Consider the following 22,259-nt stretch of genomic DNA (forward strand, 5'->3'; position numbering starts at 1 on the left):
AATGAGATCTGCTTTCACTTCTAAAAACATCTCTTTGGTGTCTGTGAGGAGAAGGGACTATGGGTGAGCAGGAGTGGAAACCGTGAGATCAAGGAGGGGGCTGATGAAAAATGTAGCATCCATGCTCTGAGCCTCAGTTTCCTCATCTGCAAAATGGGGGTGATATCACCCATCTCAGAAGGTTGTTGTGAGAATGTACTTGGGAAGGTAATAGTAATAATGATTACCAACAGTGATGATGATGATAGCTAGCATTTATTCAGTGCTTCCTGTGTGCCAGTCTCTTGTTTGTGACCTTTCGTGCATGATCAGGGAGTGTAGATTCTTTGGGATGTTCCCAGAAGCCTTCACTGAGGAGGAGGGTTTATATGGGCCTTCCCAAATCTCTTGAACCATTCTCGGCCCTCTTGGGTGTGTCTCTCTTTGAGAAGAGTCCAAATATACTTCCATCTGGACTTACCCAACAGAGACATTAGAATAATGACCATCTTGCTAAATGTTCCTTAGCTTTGCAGCAAGCTGTCCGAGTATCTGGAGGGTGGATTGCATTGTCATTGGGCACTAAGTCTGGCAAAGGGAAGCAGTCTTTAGAGCAGGGTCTCTCAACCTGGGCACTAGTGACATTTTGAGCCGGATCATTCTCTGTCATGAGGGGCTATCCTGTGAACTGTAGGGTATTTAGCAGCATCCCTGACCTCCACCTACTAGATGCCAGAAGCACACCCCCTGTCCCCAATTATGATATTAAAAAATACAAAAATGCCTCCAGGCACCACCAACTGTCCCCTGTGGCATCAAAGTCACCCTCTCCACTCTTGGTTGAGAACCACTGCTTAGGAGCACTTGGGGCCTATGGTATAGTGGCTTTGCCAGAGTAGCTTCTTTGACTACTAGTACCAATAGCTATCATTTATTCAGAATTTACTATGTGCCAGGCTTTGACCTAACTCTTGTTTTGTATATATCTTCTGGCTTCATTCCCAGAGAGGTTAGATGACTTGCCCAAAGTCACACAGCTAAGAAATGACAGAGCCCAGATTTGACCCAGATTTGTCCGACTCCAGAGGCCGTGTTCTCTAACAACTCTGCCTCGCTGAGCTTCTGAAGACAAGGGTGTTAGAAAATCATGTGGGGAAAAATATTTTCTAAACAGTAAAAAGTCATTCTAGTGTCCAGTAGGAGAGGCTGCATGGAGAGACTTTGTTCTGGACTCACAGACTTATTGGAAAAGCCAAATTGTAGTGCAGAGTCCACACGTGACTCACTGTATGGCTTTAGGCAAGTCACTGGCTTGACTTGGTAGATGAAACGCATTTGGTAAACCCCACCCCACCTTACCCCACCTGGATGAGATAGGCTTTGAGCAATAATGGTGCCTCCCAGCAAGGCACAATGCTAGGAGCCTTGCAAATGTCTTCTGGTGGAATTTCATCCTCAAATAATTCCAGGAGGCACAAGCCCTCCCCTCCTTTTTAAAATGGAGATGAAATTCACATAACATAAAGGTAACCATTTTAAAGTATAATTCAGTGGTTTTTAGTACCTTCGCAGTGTTGTGCAAACATCCCCTTTATCTACATCCACAATATTTTCATCACCTTGCAAAGAAACTCCACATCTATTAGCAGTCACTCCTCCTTCCTCCCAACTCCTGGCCACCACAGAAGAAACGAAACTTTATATAGTAGTTGAGACCCCCTTCGAAATGCTTCTCCATTCTACTCACTAACCTCCCTCTCCAGAGGTAGCTAGCCTAAGATCCTTGTGTAGGTGATTATATTACCAGTTATATAACAATATATAAACCAACTAACAATCAACAAGGAAGAAAAACCACGCTAACCCCCAGGGCCGAAAAGAATGCATTTTTATAATGCTAGATTTATTCAATTTAAAATACTGCCTTTGGTTCTGAGAGTAGGTTTTCTGATTTTACTTGTATTGAAATGTCCTTCCCAATGTGCCATGATGGTGATAGTGACAGATAGCTATTTTGTTAACGTTTCATTTGGCAGAAGAAAAAATCCAATCATGAGAGGTTGGAAAAATAACTCGTGGCATATTTATGCAGAGATGGAAACACATGAAACTAAGCTACATGTATCAATGTGGATACCTCCGGAAGCTAATGTCGTGTGAACAAACCCCGGCTGGGGAAGGAGTGGAACTGTGTGATACTATCTGCATAAAAGTTTAAGACGACAAAACAAAGTCATATAATTAGGGCAATTTTTTTTTCAAACTTTTTGAGGGGCCACGATGTGCTCTAAGAAAGATATCTTATGCCCCAACCCTAGTACACTTATACACAGATGTAAAATTTGAACAGAAGTTTCAAAAACAATGCTTATACCTTACTACATGGGATACACTCTGCTTATTATTATATATGTTTTTACACTCTGATTATTTTTTATCCTGTCCTATCCTAACATATCCTGTCCTTATTTTTAAAATGCTGGTTGCGACCCTTTAATTTTACAACCTACTAAAGGGTTGCAATGAGCAGTCTGAAAAATACTGCTTTAGGAATATATACCATGTAGAAAAAAGTAGGAAGACACATGAGAAAGAAACATCACATTCACATGTTTCCATGTAAAAATACAAAGACACATTTATAAAACATCATATTTAGGAGGAAAGGAGAAAGAAAGAGATTAGTGAGGGTACACAAGGGGTGCGATTTTCTTTCTAATATTTTGTTTTCTAAATTGGAAGGCGATTCTGTGGGAGTTTTGTTATATTACTGTTTTTAAAATCAGCTTTATTGACATACAACTCACATGTGATAAAACATGCCCGTTTAAGTGTACAGTTCGATTAATTAGCCAATGAATACACCATGTAACTATTACCCCAATAAGATAGAGAACACTTCTATCACCCCAAAAATTCCCCCTTACGTAGTCAACCTACCTCCACCCCCAAACCCCAGTCCCAATGACTGATTTGCTTCCTACCATTACAGATTAGATTGATCTTTTCTAGAGTTTTAGATAAATGAGATCATAAAGAGTCAGTTCTTTTTGTGTCTGGGTTCTTCTACTCAGCATACTGTTTTTAAGGCTTACACATGTTGTGTATGTGTGCGTGTCAGTAGTCCATTCCTTTTTTTTTTAATTTTTATTTTTCAATTACAGTCGACATTCAATATTATATTAGTTTCAGGTGTACAGCATACACCTGTCAGGTGGTTAGACATTTATACAACTTACAAAGTGATCCCTCCGATAAATCAAGTACCTGACACCATACATAGTTATTACAATATTCTTGACTATATTCCCTACGCTGTATTTTATATCCCTATGACTATTTTGTAACTACCAATTTGTACTTTTTAATCCCTTTACCTTTTTCACCCAGCCCTCCAGCCCCCCTCCCATCTGTTTTCTGTATCTATGAGTCTGTTTCTGTTTTGTTTATTCTGTTTTTTAGATTCCACGCATAAGTGAACTCATATGGTATTTGTCTTTCTCTGCCTGAGTAGTCCATTCCTTTTTATTTCAAGTAGTAACCATAGTATGGATAGATAAGAATATGTTTATACATTCGCTTGTTGGGAGGCATTTGGGTTGTCCAGTGTGGGGACTATCTATCATGTTTTTATGCTTGAGATGGTTTATTAAAAATAAATATGCAACCTAAGATAGTTTCAAAAAGACAAAAAGAAAAGCAAAACCCACAAAAAATAATAATAAGTATACTATGAGACATCCCCTTGTGCCTTCCCTAGCATTATTCCAGCAATTTTTGTGATGTCAAACTCCCAAGTCAATGCTTTTTTGCTGTCACGCTGGAAAACAATGGAACTCTGCCTGCAGCAGAAATTGATGATTGGCCACTAGGCAGAGAAACTAGTGGTCCCCTGAGACCTTCTTGGTTTCTGCAACGACCTGGCCTTTCCTCCTAGGAAATATCGATCACAACACAGGGGCTGCCGGCTCAGCTAGAAAGCCTGTGGATCCGGATTTGTGGCCTGGAACGCCTGGCCCTCCGGCTCCCCTGCTGAGGATCTGAGCCACATTGATGGTTCCTGGAAGAAGTGTTTCCCCCAACTTGTGGTAAAGCATCTCATTATTTAACAATGATTTTAAACATCAAGGATCTGAGCCCCAGAGAGGTTAAGTGACTGGCCCAAGATCACACAGTAAGTGGTAGATAAGGGACTTACACCCTCCATCTGCTTGACTCAGAAGGCCCTTCTCTCAACGATTAGATGATCTTGCTTCTTTGAGTCTCAAGAAAAAACGTCAGTGCATGTGCACTGTAACATTCACTGTAATGTCGTCAGAGCTAATGCTTATGGGAGGCTTATTTTGTGCCCAACTCTTTTCTAAGCATTTTATGTGAATCATTCCATGTAATCCCCACAAATGGACCTATGAAGTAAGTACTATAATTATTCCAGATTGCAGATGTGGAAGCTGAGTCACAGGGAAGTTAAGTAAGTAGCTTTGAGCGGCTGAGCTAGGATTCAACCCCAGGCAGCCTGGCTGCAGAGCCTGCAGCAGACGCTGTCAGTGCCTCCCCCATACCCTTTCAGCAATCGACTTTCTGTGCAAGCCGATCTGATGGTTCAAACCTCTCACTCTGCACTTGCACAGCCCGAAAGTGAGCACCTCACTCACCCCGCTCTAGTCTTATGCATGCTACTTGCCAGTGGCTGGACTTGGCTCTGTCCACCAGGGCTTGCTTGGCAAGTGTGGGGGTAAATCAAAAGTGCCCGGGAGCTAATGACCCCTGGGAGCACCCCTCAACCAGGGATTGATGGGAGTCGGAAGGTGAATGCCCCAGCTCCCTGGCCTCTAAGACGGGATAGCTCTGGGGTGTGTTCTGCACAGTCCCCAAAGCTCCCCTGCAGAACTGAGCCCCAGCTGCCCACGGTGGTAATTTGCTTGATAAAATGGATCCTTTTATTAATTTCTTTCCCTTTCTTGTCTGTCTTCCCTACTCCTTTCCTGATATTTTCTAGAATTAGCCCTCAAATAAACAATTTGCAGTAGAATCCTTGTCTCTGAGTCTGGGGGTGGGGGGCTCAAACTAAGTAGAGCATAAAGTCTTAACGTCTACACAGGCTGCTGATATCTTTGCTTCTAAGTGCAAACAAAAGTAGCAACTTAGAACCTAGAAGCCACCTGAAAAGGGAACTGGCTAAATCAATCTTTGTGTGCAGGTGTATATGTTCTTGTACATGCATGCATGTATGCGTGTGTATAGGTGCGAAGTTGTGTGTGCACAGACTTCTTACATGGGCTACTTTCACACCATAAAAACCTTTTAGAAACGTCAAGGTCATCTGGTCCAGCCAAGAGCAGACAAACTCTGAAGAGCAGACCAATTTCTCTTTCCCAACAGATTAACAGGAAGGGTATCTATTGATAAGATCAGCACAACCTAATTTGCCATTCGTTGTGAATATTTAGAGTGCAAGCCAGAGCACCTCAAGCTGTGGGTTTTCTGTCTTTGCGGGTTTTTTTTGGCGGGGGAGGGTTTGTTTCAGAGGCCTCAGGCTGGGAAGAGGAGTGTGGAGGAAGCTGATACAGCTCTAAATTGGAGGCTATTGTGGGGTTCTTGTCAACCTAAAATTTACATATGTTTTTACCAGTTTATTTAGCAGTACTGTGCCAGAACCTGACCTGGAGAAGTTACAACCCCAGTTTGAGGCCCAGGATCAGTCCTGGGGTCTGAAATGTCAGCTGAACAGGTCTTTCTGCCTAAGAAAAGACACCGTGCCTCAGACTTTTCTCTCTGCTCTCAACGGAGCCCTTTCTCAACACCCAGGCCTTTATACACATTATCTCATCTAATCCTATTATCTCCACTTCACAGATGAGGGAAATGGGGCTCTAAGAGGTGACTTGCTCAAGGTCACCTGGCATTAAACATTTGGCATAGCTGGAATGCAAACCAAGGTCTGTCAGCCTCCAAAGCCCTCAGCCCTTCCCAGCAGCTGGGGGTAGATGTGTAAGTGAACTTGCCACAAAACAACCCTAAAATCTCAGTGGTTTATAATGACAAATGTGCATTTCTTGGCTGGTTAATGTCAGTGGCTACAGCTGTAATTCCGTTGGCCTAGGCTCTATGTGTCTTCTTATTCTGAGTCCTGTGGGCCATGTTTATTCTCGTGGCAGAAGGGAAGTGCAAGAAAACAGGAGAAAATTCTAGTGATGCCTTTTAAAGTTCTCACTTGATGTGATATGCATCACTCCCGCTCACATCCTATTGGCCAAGGCAATGGAGGCAGCAATGTACAATCCTTTTACAGAGGAAGGGGGGAAGGAGTACAAAATGGAGAACAATAGTACAATCTACCATGTCTGTCCTCTTGGTCACAAATGTGTACTTCTCTCCCATTTGCACTTAACCACCACCCCCAACCACCACCACCAAGGAAGACACTACAAAAGCCAAACCCAGTCATGAGAAAAGGTGTGGAGCGTGACCTTGTGGTGGTCTCTGCTTCATTTGCTAATACATCTTTGCCTTTAAGAGCCTCTTCTGCAGGGCCTCGCCTGTCTGAGAAGAATAGAACCAGCTTTTTAGCCTCCAGTGGAGACAACCTGAGGAAAGACATTTCAATAGGAGGAGAGCTAGAAGACCAGTTAGGCCAGTCATAGCAAGAGATGATGATGATGATGATGATGATGATGATGATGATAATTATAATAGATAACATATATTGTGCGCTTCCAATGAGCCAGGCAGCATGTTAAAAACTGTGTTTAATTTTATCCTCACATCATCTTTTTATTATTTAATCTCACTCCTTAGCATTATCAACACATTTTACAGATACAGAGGCTGAAGCTTGGAGAGGTTGTCCCTAAGCCCAAATCACAGAATCACTTGCTTAACCACTGAAATAACTCCTTAGTGCTTACCCTACATGATGGTTTCTGGTCCCAAGATATTAACCCTTTGATATTAACAAAAAAAGGAGCACAGATATTGGGGAACAAATGTCTAGGGAGGGCCTTACCAAGCCTATTGGTACCCCAGATTGATTAATAAATCAAACCACTACTGTTCAAATGTGTGTTCCATATTAGTTTAGAGCAGGGGCTGGACCTTGTAGGGGCAGAGCAAGGGCTGTGGACGTGCTCTGGTTGGCTTCTCCTGTGGCCCCCAAACCAACAAAACAAAACCCCTCCTTAGAAGGCTATTCATGAGATGGGCTTAAGATTCTCTTGCGGCCTCTGCCCTTTACCCAATGCCAACAAACTTTTCAAAGGGTTCCTTCTAACCACACTCTTGTCTCTAAGGTGAGTCTCTATGAATAGTTTTCTTGTTATGTCACCTCTCTGGGTTAATCCCATGGGTGATATGTTCAGGTTGCTGCTCTGCTGCTTCCTGGCCGTGTGACCCTGGGCAGTGACTTCACCTCTCTGAGCTTTGGTGTTCTCCTCTGTGAAACGGCATAAGAATAGTGTTTGCTTCATACAGCTGTTGTGAGGGGACGGATAAGATGACAGGTGGGAAGTGTTACCCGGCCCACGAGCACTCGATACAACTGAACTATTACTAGTGTTCTCAGTGAATCTTTAAAAACAGACCAATACCTAGAACAACTGTTTGGAACAGTATATCCATTAGAAATAGAATGCAAGCTGCATATGGAATTTAAATGTTTCCAGTAGCCACATTAAAAAGTCAAAAGAACAAGTGAAAATAATTTTAATAATGTATTTCCTTTGACCTAATCTATGTAAAAGAGTATCATTCCAACATGTAGACAATATAAAGGAAGTATTCATGAAATATTTTATTCTCTTTTGAATGCATCAAGGCTTCAAAATCTGATGTGTGTTTTATGTTGACAGCACATCTCAGCTTGGACCAGCCACGTTTCAAGGGCTCAGAACCACATGCGGGGAGTGGCTGCCGTGTGACAGCATAAGAGATAACCCATCCTTCTCTGACTTTGACTTTGTGTATAGCCAAAGAGACATTATTATGCGTCCAGATCTGTGGCCCTCTGGCAGAGTCTATCTGCCTGAAGCTTCAGAATATTTATTGGTAACCGATCTTTAGAAAACAGAAATTGAGACCATCTCCAGCCCCCATCACCTTCCTTTGGTTTCAGGTTTGCTAGTGTTTTCTTGAAGTCCAGTGGGAAGGGTCTGAAAAGGAGCAGTTAAGTGTATATGTAAATAAGTAGGAAAAAGTCTAGAAGGATTCTCACCAAATTGTTAACGGTGGAAATTAAAGGGTAACATCAAAGCAGACTTTAGTTTTAGCAGTAATGCCCCCAAATTTTTTCCACTAAGAACACATTCATGAGTTGCTTATGTAAGTAAAGGTCAAGAGAGAGGGGGAGAAAGAGAGAGAGAGGTAGAGAAAAGTAACCATGATTTGGGGTAAATCTTCAAGAATTTGAACAGAAAACAGGGCAAGTATGGGGATTACGAGTTGGACTTTGGTGCCAGATGCCTTCATTTCCACCTCAACCCTGCTATCTACTAGCTGTGTGACCTTGGGAAACTTTCTTACACTCTCTGGGCCTCAGTTTCTTCGTCTATGAAACGAGGATGATAATGGGACCTTCATCGCTGGGTTGTTTTGAAGATTAAATGAATGCGTGTGTGTGTGTGTGAGGTGCGATCGTGTGTGGCACATAGAAAATGCTCAAAATATGTTTTTTATATTTTTTGGTGTAGAGAAGGTCACAGGAAGCTCTCTAGGTGAAAATACACAGTGAGGGCTGGGAGACCTGGATGCTAACAAGTTCGTGTGAACTTGGGACTCAGTTTTATACTAATATTAACAATAGTAACATCCGTTTTTTGAGTACTGACTGTCATGCAGGAACTTTACATGTTTTATGTCATCGGGTCTTCACAACATCCCTCTGAGGTAGATGCTACTGTTATTTCCCTTCTACAGATGAGGCTCTGAGAGCTCAAGCAGCTTGGCCAAGGTCACAGCTTCCAAGGTCCAGGTGAGAGATCTGAACTCAGGGCTGTCTACCTGATGTGAGGGCCTGAGGCAATGTCCACTACACCATCCTGCTCCCTGGAAGATCTTTTCCAGCTTGGTGGTTCGTGACGCTGAGAGTTGAGTTGTATGCTGGGAGCTACAAGGTCTGGGTTACAATACTAGTTCTGTTGAGCTTCTGGGTGCCAGAGCTTGCCTGTCAGATTTTTTTTTTTTCCATCAGTAAAATGGGGCCAAGAATATCACAGTGCCCTGTATTTGAGGGTTTTCTTTCCAGTTTTCTCCAGGGCTTCCTTTAGACTCTTCCTCTTCATTTTCTCTTTCCAAACACCTGACTCACCAGGTCACCATGAAGATCACAGGACACAGGTGGAAGGTCTTTGAGATGCTTAAACAGCACCAGGTTCTTAAGGTGGTCTACCTAGGAGGAGGAATAAGAGGAAGTTGCAGGAAAAGAAATCTGAATCTGATTAAATTGACGGTTACATGTGGGGGCTTTGAGAGAACGGTGATGTGCACGGGGTCTCATGAGGGAATACACGGGTAGCATACACGTGTGTGTCCTCAAATAGACACTATCTGAGACGCCCAGGCAGCCGATGTTCCGGGGAAAACAAGGAAGTCATTAAATTATCCAGCTGTTCTATCTAAATTTGTTGCACATCTGGAGGCCTGGAAACCTCTGGGTGACTTTTTACTTTATAGTCACTGTCTTGCTGTCTGGACTTAATCTCAGGGCTCTAAAAGAGGAAATAGGAGAAAAAAAGGGTGGATTGAAAGGGGAAGAAGAAGGAGTGGGGGGAGGGAGAAAAGCAGAGAGAGAGAGAGAGAGAGAGAGAGAGAGAAAGGGAAGGAGAAAGAGAGAGAAAGAGGAGACCCAAGTAAGGAAATAGAGAGAGAGAAAAACACAGAGATAGAGAAATTCACAGAGACAGAGACACAAACATGGAAAGAGAAAGACAGACAAGATAGACTTACAGAGAGAAAGTCAGACACAAACATGCAGCGTAAAAGACACTGACAAAAATTGAGAGCAAGAGGCCCACATACAGAGATGGAAACACACACAGACATAGACACACAGAGAAATATCCAAGAAATATTCATATAAAGAGATGTGCTGCTCTGCCACCGAGAAAGAGAGGGACAGAGAGATTGAGACTGAAAGACAAACACATACGGAGCAGAGACTATAAAGAGACAGAATGAGAGAAACAGAAAGAAACAGAGATCCACACAGAGAAAGAAAACAAACCCTTCAAACAAAAAGAGCCATCAGGAGTTTCTGTTCTGCCAAAAAACCCTGGGAGTCAGAATGTGTTCTGTTAGGCCTCATACAAAACATTAATCTCGTCAGAGGAAAGAGTGGGCTTTAAAAAAAATGTTTTTGATGTAAGACATTGCTCCCCAAATGGGGTATTATTTTATTAATTTTTTTTTCTTTTCTTCCTGTAACATCAGAATTTCTGAGGAGAATCAAAGACAGCAGTCAAGTGTTTATCTACTTTCCACAAACATCTAGCATCAGTGGTTTCTTTTTAACAGAAGAAAAAATTTTCCAGACAAGAATGAGGCCTCTTGACGAATGCTGTGGGGTACAGAGCAGACTGCCATACAGAAAGTGCTAGAACAGGGAAAGGAAATCCCCTTGCACCACCCATGCTGATGGGCAATTAGTAGTGGCTTCCCAGAGTGCTGTGGGAAAAGGATTTGAAGCCACATCTCAAGGAGAAGGAATGCTGTGATCCATTATTGATGTCTGCCACTGCCTGGAACCGGGTAGTCATGGTGGCGGTTTGCCATTCCTGTACCAAAATCTAGAACCTGCCTGAAACATTGCCACGGTCTGGTGATAAGAGTACAAATGGAGGCCCACATACCATATGTCTAAAAATATAAAAGTCAGAAATCCAGTTGCACCCTGGGCTGGCCTGTGTTCTTGCTCATGTCCCTGGCAGCCCACGGGATGAAGGAGCAGAGCACTTCCCTGGCCAGCCTTGCTACCTGTAATTTAGAATGGGAGCTGGATATTCAGGCCAGGGCAGGGTGACTGGATTTGTAGGAACTTGGGATGGGGACTTACCCAGGCAATCTAATGCAGGATTTCCAGGCAGTTCTAAGCACCTCCAAAATTATGCTTCCCAAGTAGAGGAAAGGGAGGGGCATAGTTATCTGGGGAACATGGTCCAGGACAGCAATTGTGGGGGATTTGAGTAGCTCAGCTTTAAATTGAAGCAGCCACTTTACCCTCAGTGCCCAGCTCAATGTCTGGCACTTAGTAGGTGCTTGGTAAATATTTGCCAAAAAAATGACTGAATTCTTTAGATATATTTCTTTGTACACAAGCTCATTGAGTCGATGTCAGGTGCTCAACTTAGTAATCTATTCCAAAGGTGAGAGACCAGAGAGTGCTGGGAGGGTGGAGGGCTGTTTCTATTTCATAAAGGTGGTCATAAAAAACACACTGGCAAAGTGACATTTGAGCCAAGACTAAGTGAAGTGAGGGAGTGAGCCATGGAGATATCTGGGGGATGATGCTCCAGGAAGTGGGAACAGTCACTGCAAAGGCCCCGAGACAAGACTGTGCCTTGTATCTTTGAAGAACAGCAAGGAGGCTGGAGTGGCTGGGATGAAGTGAATGAGAGCCAGAGCAGTAGGTGACATGGTCAGAGGTGCCTGAGGCTAACTCCCACAGGGCCTCATGGCCATGTTAAGGGCTTTGGCTTTGACTCTGAGTGAGATTGGGGCCGTCAGAGGGTTCAGAGCCCAGAACTTACATTTTAAAAGGATCCCTCTGGCTGCTGGGCTGAGAATAGACCAGGCAGAAGCAGGGTACCAGTGAGGAGGCCATGGCCTTGTCCCGGTGAAGGCAATGTTGGCTAAACCCGTAGTATGGAGATGGGGAGAAATGGTTAGATTCTGGACCTATGTTGAAAGCAAGAGATAACAGAATTTATTAACAAATTAGGCATGGGATTTGAGTCAAGGATGATCCAAAGTTTTGGCCTGAGCAACTGGAAGCATTCCCTGAGTCCAGGAATGATTGTGGGAGGGGCTGGTTTAGGGCAACAGATCAGGAGTTCAATGTCGGGCATGGATTCTGGGACCAGATCAGGGAATCCAATTGCAGGCAGTTCTGCCCTTTCTTTTCTCCTCCTTCTGGGGCCTCTTGTCTATATTTTGACTCTTCCTCTTCTCTCTGCCAATAGATTTTCTCTGATTATGGTAGAGAAAATCTATTGGCAGAGAGAAGAGGAAGAGTCAAAATATAGATTATGTTTTCAACAGCATGAAAACACTCTACCTTCCCTGATGCCACCACTATTTGACCAACTACTTCCTCTGCCTTAATTTATGCTTTAGAGAAGCACTTTTCAAAATGTGTATCAAGGCAGCCTAGGGCTCTGCAGCAAACTCACAGGGGCACCACGAAATACTTCATGTCTTCAAGGCAAGCAGTGATAGTTGACATCTCTCAGATGCCTTGTGAACTGCTAGCTCAAGGTAGTTTCAGCATTAGATTACATGATGTACCTTTCGATGGTCTTATCTTCGCAAGCTGGGTTTTCCAAGGTTGCCGTAATAAAAAAAGTGACTACTACTTGAAAATCAAAGTGGAAAAGAAAATAAGGTGTTGTCCAATCTGCTTCCAAGGTTTGAAAACATGTGCATTCCTAACAAGCACACGCCCCTCATTAGAAAGCAGGTATAGTTATTTAAGAATGAATCGAAATATTTTTCTTTCAATTTACCTTTTCAAAATCTGCTAAGTTGTTAGGCCGGAAAGACTTAAGTTGCTTGGACCTAACAAATTCATAAGCAGAACTGTCAGGAATTTCTTCTGGCCTAAAAGGCCACTGTTAAAAAAGACTGAGTCACTAGGTTCGCGACGAACTGAGGAAGTTGGGGAACCGCTACAGAAAAGAGAGACAGAGACTCTAATTGGTTCCCGGCCAGCCAATAGGTTGCCTTGCTTTGGATCAGGTGACCAAGGCTGGTCCAATCAGGGACACAATTGGCCTAGAGCCCATCCAGAGACTAAAGTATGGACCCGCAGGTGAGCAAATCAATACGTTCACTTTTAGTAAATATGACTTGTTCCCCTTAACCATAATCCTGACACCCACTGGAATGTTAACTGCACAAACCTCACTCTAAGTTTGAACCTGAGACTTGTTGCTGAGGAGAATTCTAGAATTCTAGAACTTGGCCTCCTTTGAGATCCTTTAGATCCTTTCAGAGCCATTTTGGTGTTTTGTCCTTCGTCTCTGACACGCCCGGCAAGCATTGTAGGCGTTCCATTTTTCAGTTGCTCAGCATTTGTGTGCCCATCCTGAATTTGAGACTTCCCGCGGTTCTGGCTTTCACAGGGACAGGTAGCGTGAGCTCCAAAGATGCAGAAGTTGCCAGAATCTCGCTTTCTCAGCATCGCTTGCAGCCAGCTTGACCAATTAGGATTTTAACCTTGCAGTCACAAGCAGAGACAAGGAGAAATTTGGAGGCTGGAGGTGGTGTAGAAGCGGCACACAGTCTGGGTTCCAGGGACTGTAGCAGCAGTGAGGTCAGCGGGAGCGTCCTGGGCTGGCCTGGTGACTTGCTCCCTGGCAGGGGTCGGTGTGGGGAACCGGGTGTCCTCAGCAGCCTGGTCTGAGCAGGTTTCTGGTCGAGGTGCCCAGTGTGTGTCTGCCCTCTGTACCTGTTTTGAGACCTCTTTCTCCAGCCTTCTTGGCAATTGTGTGAGCTGACCGTTCCCCCTGTAATAAATTCCTTTTCTGCTGAATTTAGCCAGAATCTGCATCTATATCTGGAGTTGCCACTAAAAACTGAACAAATTCTGGAACTCACCTTATTCACTTATTGGTTGAAAAAGTGATTATGAGATATATCATATACAGAAGATGTCTTTGCCCGGTCTCAAAAGCACTAATAAAGCAAATACCTTTGTCCACACCAACCAGGCAATGAAATAGAAACTTATCGGATCTCAGAAGTAGGGAAATTCTGTGTTCTGGTTTGTCTGAGACAGTTTTGGTTTGTACCTGTCTTCTGCCATAATTATTACCAGCACCCTCCTTTTCATCCCCCAAAGTGTGCCATTGAGACAATAAAATGTATGTCACCTTAGCTAGAAGCTAAGCCCCTACCCCCAATGTAGACCCTCTTTTTCCTCAAGTAACTATCTGTAATTTGCTTTAAGCATCTTCCCACCTTTTCTTTGTAGTTTAAGCAGCAAAACAATGTATCGTTTAGTTTTACCTTTTTTTAAAACCCTATATAAATGGAATCATCCCTTTTGTATTTTCTTTGTGGCTGGCTTCTTCTACTGAATGTTAGGTATGTGAGATTTGTGCTTTTTGCAAATAGCTGAAGTTTGGTCTATAATATTCCCGTTTATCTATTCTCCTGTGGATGAACATATGATTATATGTCCTTTCCAGGTTTGTCATTATAAACAGTGTTGCAAGGAATATTCTTGTACCTGTCTTATGGTGGACGTGGGCAAGCATTTCTTCAGGGTTTATCCCAAGGAAAATTGCTGGCTCATTTTTATGCACATAACCAATTTTATGATTTAGTTTTGCCAAACTGTCTTCCAGAAAGGAGGTACCAATTCTGTTAGTTTCCTAGGGCTGCTGTAACAAATTACCACAAATTTGATGGTGTATACAAAAAAATTTATTCTGTCACTCTTCTGGAAGCTAGAAAGCTGAAATCAGCATCTCCAGGCTGAATTCAACGTCTGAGTGGGGCTGCACTTCCTCCAGAGGCTCTAGGGGAGGATCCTTCCTTGCCTCTTCCAGATTCTGGTGGCTCCAGATGTTCTGTGGCTTATGGCCACATCACTCTAATCCCTGTCTCAAGCAGCTCATGGTGGGATGGGTGACGTGGACAAGAGAGTCAAATGCTGTGATAGAGTCAGCTCTGAGTTGTTACTAGAGCATTTAACCCTCCCTGGAGAGGTCAAGGAAGGCTTCTGAGGGAGGTTACATTTCACTTGAGGCTTACATGACCAAAGGAAGTTAGGTAGGTGGGAAGAGACAAGAAAGTGGGAAAGGGTGTCTCAGGAAGAGAAAGTGACAAAGGTAAAGGCCTGGAGGTAAGAAACAGCATGGCACATTTAAAGAACCTAAGTGATTTGATGTGGTTGGAATGAAGGGTGTAGGCCGTTGAAGAAGTGGAAGGCTTTGTGTGTTAAGCGAAAGAGTCTGAAAATGTGAATTTGAAATATGTATTTCAGAAAGGTTCATATTTGTGTGTTTGTAAAATATTCAGATATACATTGGAAATTAAAACTACTCATAATCCCAACTGTCCCAGGAGAGGATATCTAATATTTGGGATGATATCTATATATTTCCTTTTAAAATATTAAGATATAACTATGTATAGGAAAGTGATTAATTTTTAAGTACAGATTGATGGATTTTTACCCAAATTTATACTTGTGTAATTGTCACTTAGATCAAGATATAGAATCAGCAAGTTTGGGACCTTAGAATTTTTTCTATTTACAGACCAATAATCATGTACATAGCCATCTATATCTATCTATCTATCTATCTATCTATCTATCTATCTATATACTAATATATATAGATACATATATGGATATACTAAAATGCAATGTAATTTTATATACGTAATTATTTTATTTTTCAAAAGTAAGATGATTCTCAACTTACTATTCTGCAGCAATCTTTTTTCACCTAACACATTTTTTCCTATCAATACATAAAGATCAAGAGATAAATATGATCTGGTTCATTTATGCATTTAATTTACTCATTCAACAAATACTTTTTTTGAGCTTATACAGTATGTTCTGCTGTGTGTCAACTGAAGAGATTCAGAGAGGAGTGTTGTCAAGACAGCTGATAGAACCAATTTTGCTTTTTTAGATAGATCATTCTGGAAGAAGTATGCAGTCCCTCATTCCCTTTGGTGGAAGAGGAGGGATAAAGCAGTTCCCTAAGGTGAGTGACAGCTGCATTTCCCTTTTCAAATTTTGAGTGTTTATTTTTGAATAGGTATTACATTCAAGGAATTCGACAATCAAAAGGGGTGAAGGACATTTTAGTCAAAAGTCTTTCTTCCCTCCCGTCCCTTAACCACTCGTTTCCACTCCAGAGAGACAACTGCAGTGACTAACTTACGTGTTTTCCCAGAGGGAGTGGAGGTATACATGAACAAACACGTGTAGATGTTATTTTTATTTAATCCTTTTAAAATTTGTCTTTTCTTACTCAACAGCATCTCTTAGAGACCACTCACATCAGTGCATAAAAAGCACCCTCATTCTTTTTCAGTGGCTGCAGTTTTCTATTGAATGGAAGGTCAACTGTTTTCAAACCTTGTTCAGAAGCCTGGTGTCTTTTAATCCCTGCTGGACTTCTGTCTGTCCCTGGCCGGTGGACACCTAGGTGGGCTGGGTGATAAGGCAGGACTTACATCTGGAAACGTTCCTGGACATGACCGCCAGTCTTGGAGGCTGGAGCTGGGAGGCCTCTGGGGGATATCCCGTGGCCCCTGGCAGTTCCCATTCTCTCTGTGATTACAAAGAAGCTGCCCTAGCTTGTTTGTGATTCTTTCCCCCTTGTTCCTGTGGCCAACTGGGTCACTAGTTGGCCTTAGGGCCTTCCTGCCCACATCTCTTCTTGATCTCCCTCCCACATGGGCATCCAGCTGTTCCATGGCTGTGTCAGAGCCCCAGGCTTGTGCCCATAGTTTCTGGCAGACAGGGTCACCCTCGGTCATGGGATGAAAATACCCATTTAATGAGTATCTGCTATGTGCCAGGATGTCTGGTTGCCGTTTACAAGTTAATTTTCATAACAATCACACCAAATAGGTATTGTTGTTCCCATTTTATGAATAAGGAAACAGGGGGTTGGATAGGGTAATGGTGAAACCTGAATTTGAACCCATGACATTAGACATCTTGGTTACTTACCCTCATACCCCAGAGCTCCCTGAGTCATTAAACAGTAAGCACTCAATGAATACATGCTGACTGAATGAATGAGTAAATTTGAGAGATTTTCTGAGCAGGTCCTGTATGTCAAGGACTGGTCTAGGGGCTAGGGATCCAGCAGTGAACCAGACAGCCTTCTTGGAGCTGAGATTCTAGTGGGGAAGAGAATCTAAACAAATAAGCAAGCAAGCAAGCAAACAAAAGTAAGATAATTAGATAGTAATAGGAACTGCGGAGGAAATATAAGATGAGGTACTAGGTAGTGACTGGGGGGATCGAGGGTGGTGGGCCAACTTTAGATAGAGATAAGGTCTATGAGGAGGTGACCTTTGGACTGAGATCTGAATGGCAAGAAGGAGCCAGATACACAAATAGATGGTAGGAAGGAAAGGATTCTAGGCAGAGGAAACAGCACATGCAAAGGCCCTGAGGTTGGATCAAGCTTGGTGTGTTTAGGGAGCAGAAAGGATGCCACCATGGCTAGAGAAGAATACATACAAGGTCAGAGTGGTTGGAGTTGAAGTTCAAGGTGCAGGCTAGGGCCAGATCACTCAGGGACTTGCCAGCTACATAAAGAATTGGAGGGTTTAAGTAGGAGAATGACATTTTCTCAGATTGCTCTTTGGAGAATAGACTGTGGGGTGGCAAGAGAAGAAGCAGGGAGCATAGTGAGGAGGCTACTGCAGTCACTGAGCCTGAGACGGTGGTGACCTGGACCAACGTGGGAGTCTTGGAGACAAAAAACAGAAAGGAGAACCAAGAAATTTGCTGATGAATTATAGTTAGGCGATGGGAGAAAGAGAGGGATCAAGGAGAACTCCTTGGTTTCTGGTTCAAGCAAGTGGGTGGATGGTAATGGAACCATTTATTGAGATGTAGAAGATGGGGGAAGAGTAGGTTTTGATGAGGGCAGTTGGGGAGCCAGGAGGATGAAATGGAGCTCCATTGTGGACATAGGAAGTTGCTAAGCCCATTAGACATCCCAGAGGACCTATCAGTTAGCAACTGGATAATGAGTCTGGATCTTAGGGGAGAAGGCAGGCAGGAGACTGATGAATCATTATGGATGGTTTTTAAAGCCACAAGACTGGATAAGATCATGTGGGGAGCTGGTGAAGACAGACCCCTCCTCAGGAGACAGGAAGATGATGAGAATGCATGTCACCCAGTGGGGGACTGGCTTCTAGAATGGTAGCCGGAACATCCAGCAGCTCGGCCTCAAACCCAGAATGGCCCTGGGGGGCCCTGGCTAGGGTCACTGCAGTGGTTTAGAAGCTGGATCTAGGCTCTGTCCATTGGGCTTTTGACTTTCTGTTCAAATGCCCTCATTCCAAAGACCTCAGACAGCCTTACCTGGATTTGGTGTTTACCTAACTCCTTCCTACAAGAACTTTAGAAGTCTGGCTGGGGTCCCCAGGGAGCCACCCTTCACCCCTTAGGGCCTTTGCCAGAATGCAGGCCAGGAAATTGGGACCTCATTCAAGGTCACAAGGGTTCAGGTGGAGCTGCCTCAGAACCAGGGAGGCAAACCCCTCATTCACCCACATCCACTGTGGTTTGGTTTTTCATGAGGCTTTTTTGTTTTACTGAGTGGGATATGAAAACAAAGAACTTCCCAGAATCATAAAGATGTTTAGCAGGGGAGGAGTGGGAGAGACGGCCTGAATTATAGAGCCTGAGGAGAGAGAAGTTTAATATAGAAGTTTAAGAACATTTGGCTTATAGTACTATCCTTGGTCTCCACTTGGGAATCCAGCAAAATCTGCTGTACATCAAGGCTTTGGGGGTTAGATTTGTGGTTCGGGGTGGAACAATGTGCCGAAATTGGTCTCTGGAAAGTCGTGGGGTTTGAACCACATGTGGTTTATGTTGGGAGTATTTTTAAGGAGGCTGTGGAATACCACAGAACGCATTCTGCCCCAGACTGGGGCTCTTGGAGGTCAGGGAACACATGTGCCTCACTTCGGTGTCCCCAGTGACCAGCGCTGGACGTGAACAGAGTAAGGGATCGGGATCGTTTGTGGAATGAATGAATCAGGAGAGGGGTAGGTGAGTGAACGAGTAAGCGTAGAGAAGGTTGTGCATGGGGAACAGAGGGACACCAACGAGACAGGCAAAAATTAAAATTCTAACAATATCGTGTTTTGCCAGCCAGTCTCTAAGGGGCCCCCAATGATTCTTGCCTCCTGATATTCACGCTAGTATGAGTGTTTTGCTGTATAACAAATTACTATCAATTCAGCAGCTTTAAACAACAACCCATTTATTCTCAACGTTTCTGTAGGTCAGGGTTTCACAAGGCTGAAATGAAGGCATTGGTGAAGCTGTGATCTCATCTGAGGCATGGGGTCCTCTTCCAAGCTCATGAGTTGTTGGCAAAATTCATTTTCTGGCCGTATGATGAAAGTCCTGTTTTCTTCCTAGCTGTCGACAGGGCAACACTCTCAGCTCCTAGAGGCTGTTCTCAGGTTCCTGCCCTGTGGCCTCCACAATAGGCAGTTCACATGTAATGTAGTTACTTACTTCTTAAGTCTGGTGGGAGAAATTGCTTTGAATCTCTGGTCTCTTTTAAGGACTCACTTGAATAGGTCAGGCCACCCAGGTGTTTTCCCATTAACTCAGAGGCAACTGGTTAGGGACCTTAATTATATCTGCAAAGTTTCTTCTGCCATATAAGTAATATAAGCATGAGGGTGACATCTCATTATATTCATAAGTCCCAGTCACACACAAGGAGATGAGATTTTACAGGGCATGCACACCCGGGAGTGGAAGTCCTCAGGGGCTGTTTTAGAATGCTGCCTACCACCATCGTCTTGTGCAGGAACCCCACATTGGGTAGGACTGGCTTGCGTAACCGGAATGATATTGCAGAAATGATGGTGTGTGAATTCCAAGACTAGGTCATAAAAGACTGCATGGCTTTTCCATTTTGCTCTCTCTCTCGGATTACTTTTTCTGTGGAAATACAGCTGCCATGTTGTGAGGATGCTGAGGCCGCCCTAAATATCACAAATATACACACCCTAAGAAAGGATTTATTTAAAAAAACACACAAGAGTCTCTGTCACTCGGAGTCCAGTACCCAGGGCTGTCACAACACACCCTGCAACCCTAAATAAACATCCACTCTCCTCATTAACATCATCCAGGCCCCAGGGAAAAAGCTTCTACACATCTCTTAGATTGTGACCTCAAAATAACATTTGTGTCCAGATGCAGTGAAGGCTCATGGGTTGTGCTGCTGCCAACATGAGAGATGGACATGCTTCTAGTGCAAGGATAATTTGAGAGTTGGAAGTACTTAGATAAGAGCGAAGACAAATGGATTAACCAATAGCAGAAATGCATAAGGAACTCTCCTGCTTCTCTTTGTGTTCCAACTTGTGGTTCTGGAGGTACTCACACATTAGTGCAATCTTTGTAACAGCTGCACATGGCACCTGTGGCGGGCAGCCTCTCAAATGCTCCCAATGATCCTTGCCTTCTGGTGCTCTCACTCCTGTGTAATCCTCTCCCCTTGAGTGTGAGTGGGATTTGCTTTTAGCTAATGGAAGACAGCAAAAATGATAGGATTTCACATCTGTGATTACTTTACATAAGGTTGTAACTACTGTCTCGCTTGCAGACTTTCCTTATTGACACTCCCCTTTGCTGCCTTTGAGTCTTATGGAGAAGCCCATGTGTCAAGACACAGGGTGGCCTCCAGCCAACAGCCCGCAAAGACCTGAGGCTCTCAGTCTGCCAGCCCATAAGGAACTGAGTCCTGAACCTCCACATGAGCTTAGAATCAGATCCTTCTCTCGGTTGAGTCTCTGATGGGACCCCAATCCTGGCTGATCTCCTGACTGCAGCCTTATAAGCAACTCTGTAGCAGAGGGTTCAGCTAAGCCATGCCTGGATTCTTGACCACAGAAGCTTTGAGATAGTAAATCTGTCTTGTTTCAAACTGCTAAATTTATGGCAGCAAATTAAAAGCAACAGAGGATCATTTTGAAATATTAAATAATTCATATTACCCTTAAATCTGAATATATGTAGATATAAATATAAAATGCATGAAGTATGATACATTACTTTGACTACTAGATATTGAACTCTAGGATAGTTAGTTTTATTTTTGAATATTTATTAGAATTTAATTAAATTAAAAAAATAAACATTTTTAGCTTTATTTAAATAATTTATTTAAAAATGTTATTTTAATTTTATATGTGCTTTGCCTTTTGATTTTACAAGATGATTTTAATTTAATAGGTAATTTGATTTTAATAGAACAATATTTTAGGAGAATAATAATTTCTAAAAACAAACTTTTAATTCATTAATTTTCTACATTAACTTTAATTTACATTTCTGATGAAAATATATTCAAACTTTATATACTTTGATTTCATTTTTTTATTTCTTTAGATCATCACTGTCAGTAGCATACAAATTATGTAAAAGTCTTGATTATAACAACATGATGAACAATTTTGCTAAAATGAAAGGAAGAAAAATAAGTTTTATGGAATAGATATATAGTAATTTATTAATTATGTATATCTTTTAAAATTATTGATTTAGACATCACTGGCATATCAATACCACATCCAGACATACACAACGATAATTTAATTCAGTCACCTTTGATATTTTGCCAATTTTCAGACATATGAGAGCCATACTTTATACCTATTTTCAACTTTGTTGAAATTAAAGTATATTTGTTAAAATAAGAAGTTAGGACACGTTTTACTTGACAATTGGTAAGTTTGATTTATACCAAGAAAACTTTTAGACATGTGGCCTATGGGTCTCCATTTGTACTCTTGTCCTGGCCCTGCAGATGTCACAGCAGGCCAACCCAAGGTCACTTGGAGCCGAGACTCAAACTCACATCTTCCTGTACTGCAGGGTCTGGGCTGTGTGTGATGTGACTGGCCCTGGGTCAGCTCATGGTCCAGTAGAGGAACTGCCACCTCAAGAAGGCCACGGAAGTGGACAGTCAGTGGTCCAGAGAGCCTACAGGTGTGGGGTCCAGTGTAAAATGAAATGCATTATAATTATAATTAAGAAATTATTAAGAACTTCCAAAAGCTGACAGTAGGGCACTAAAGGAAGCACAAAGCCTTTCTAAGTGCAGGGCCCTGTGCCGCTGCAAAAATTTCACGCTGTTGGTCAGGGGGCTTCCTGGAGGTGGTGGCTCTCAGTCCCCCTCTCATGCTTGTAATGGGCAGGATTAGGTATGCCCAAAAGAAGGGACAAGAGCAAATGGGAAGGATGAGGACCATCTATAGCACTTTCTTTTAAAAACAAATTTATTTAAATGAAAATGCGAGTCATTTCAAGAAAAAAGGAAATA

Source organism: Pteropus medius, unplaced genomic scaffold (genome assembly GCF_902729225.1).
Source record: "Pteropus medius unplaced genomic scaffold, Ma_sr-lr_union100, whole genome shotgun sequence".
NCBI lineage: Eukaryota > Metazoa > Chordata > Mammalia > Chiroptera > Pteropodidae > Pteropus > Pteropus medius.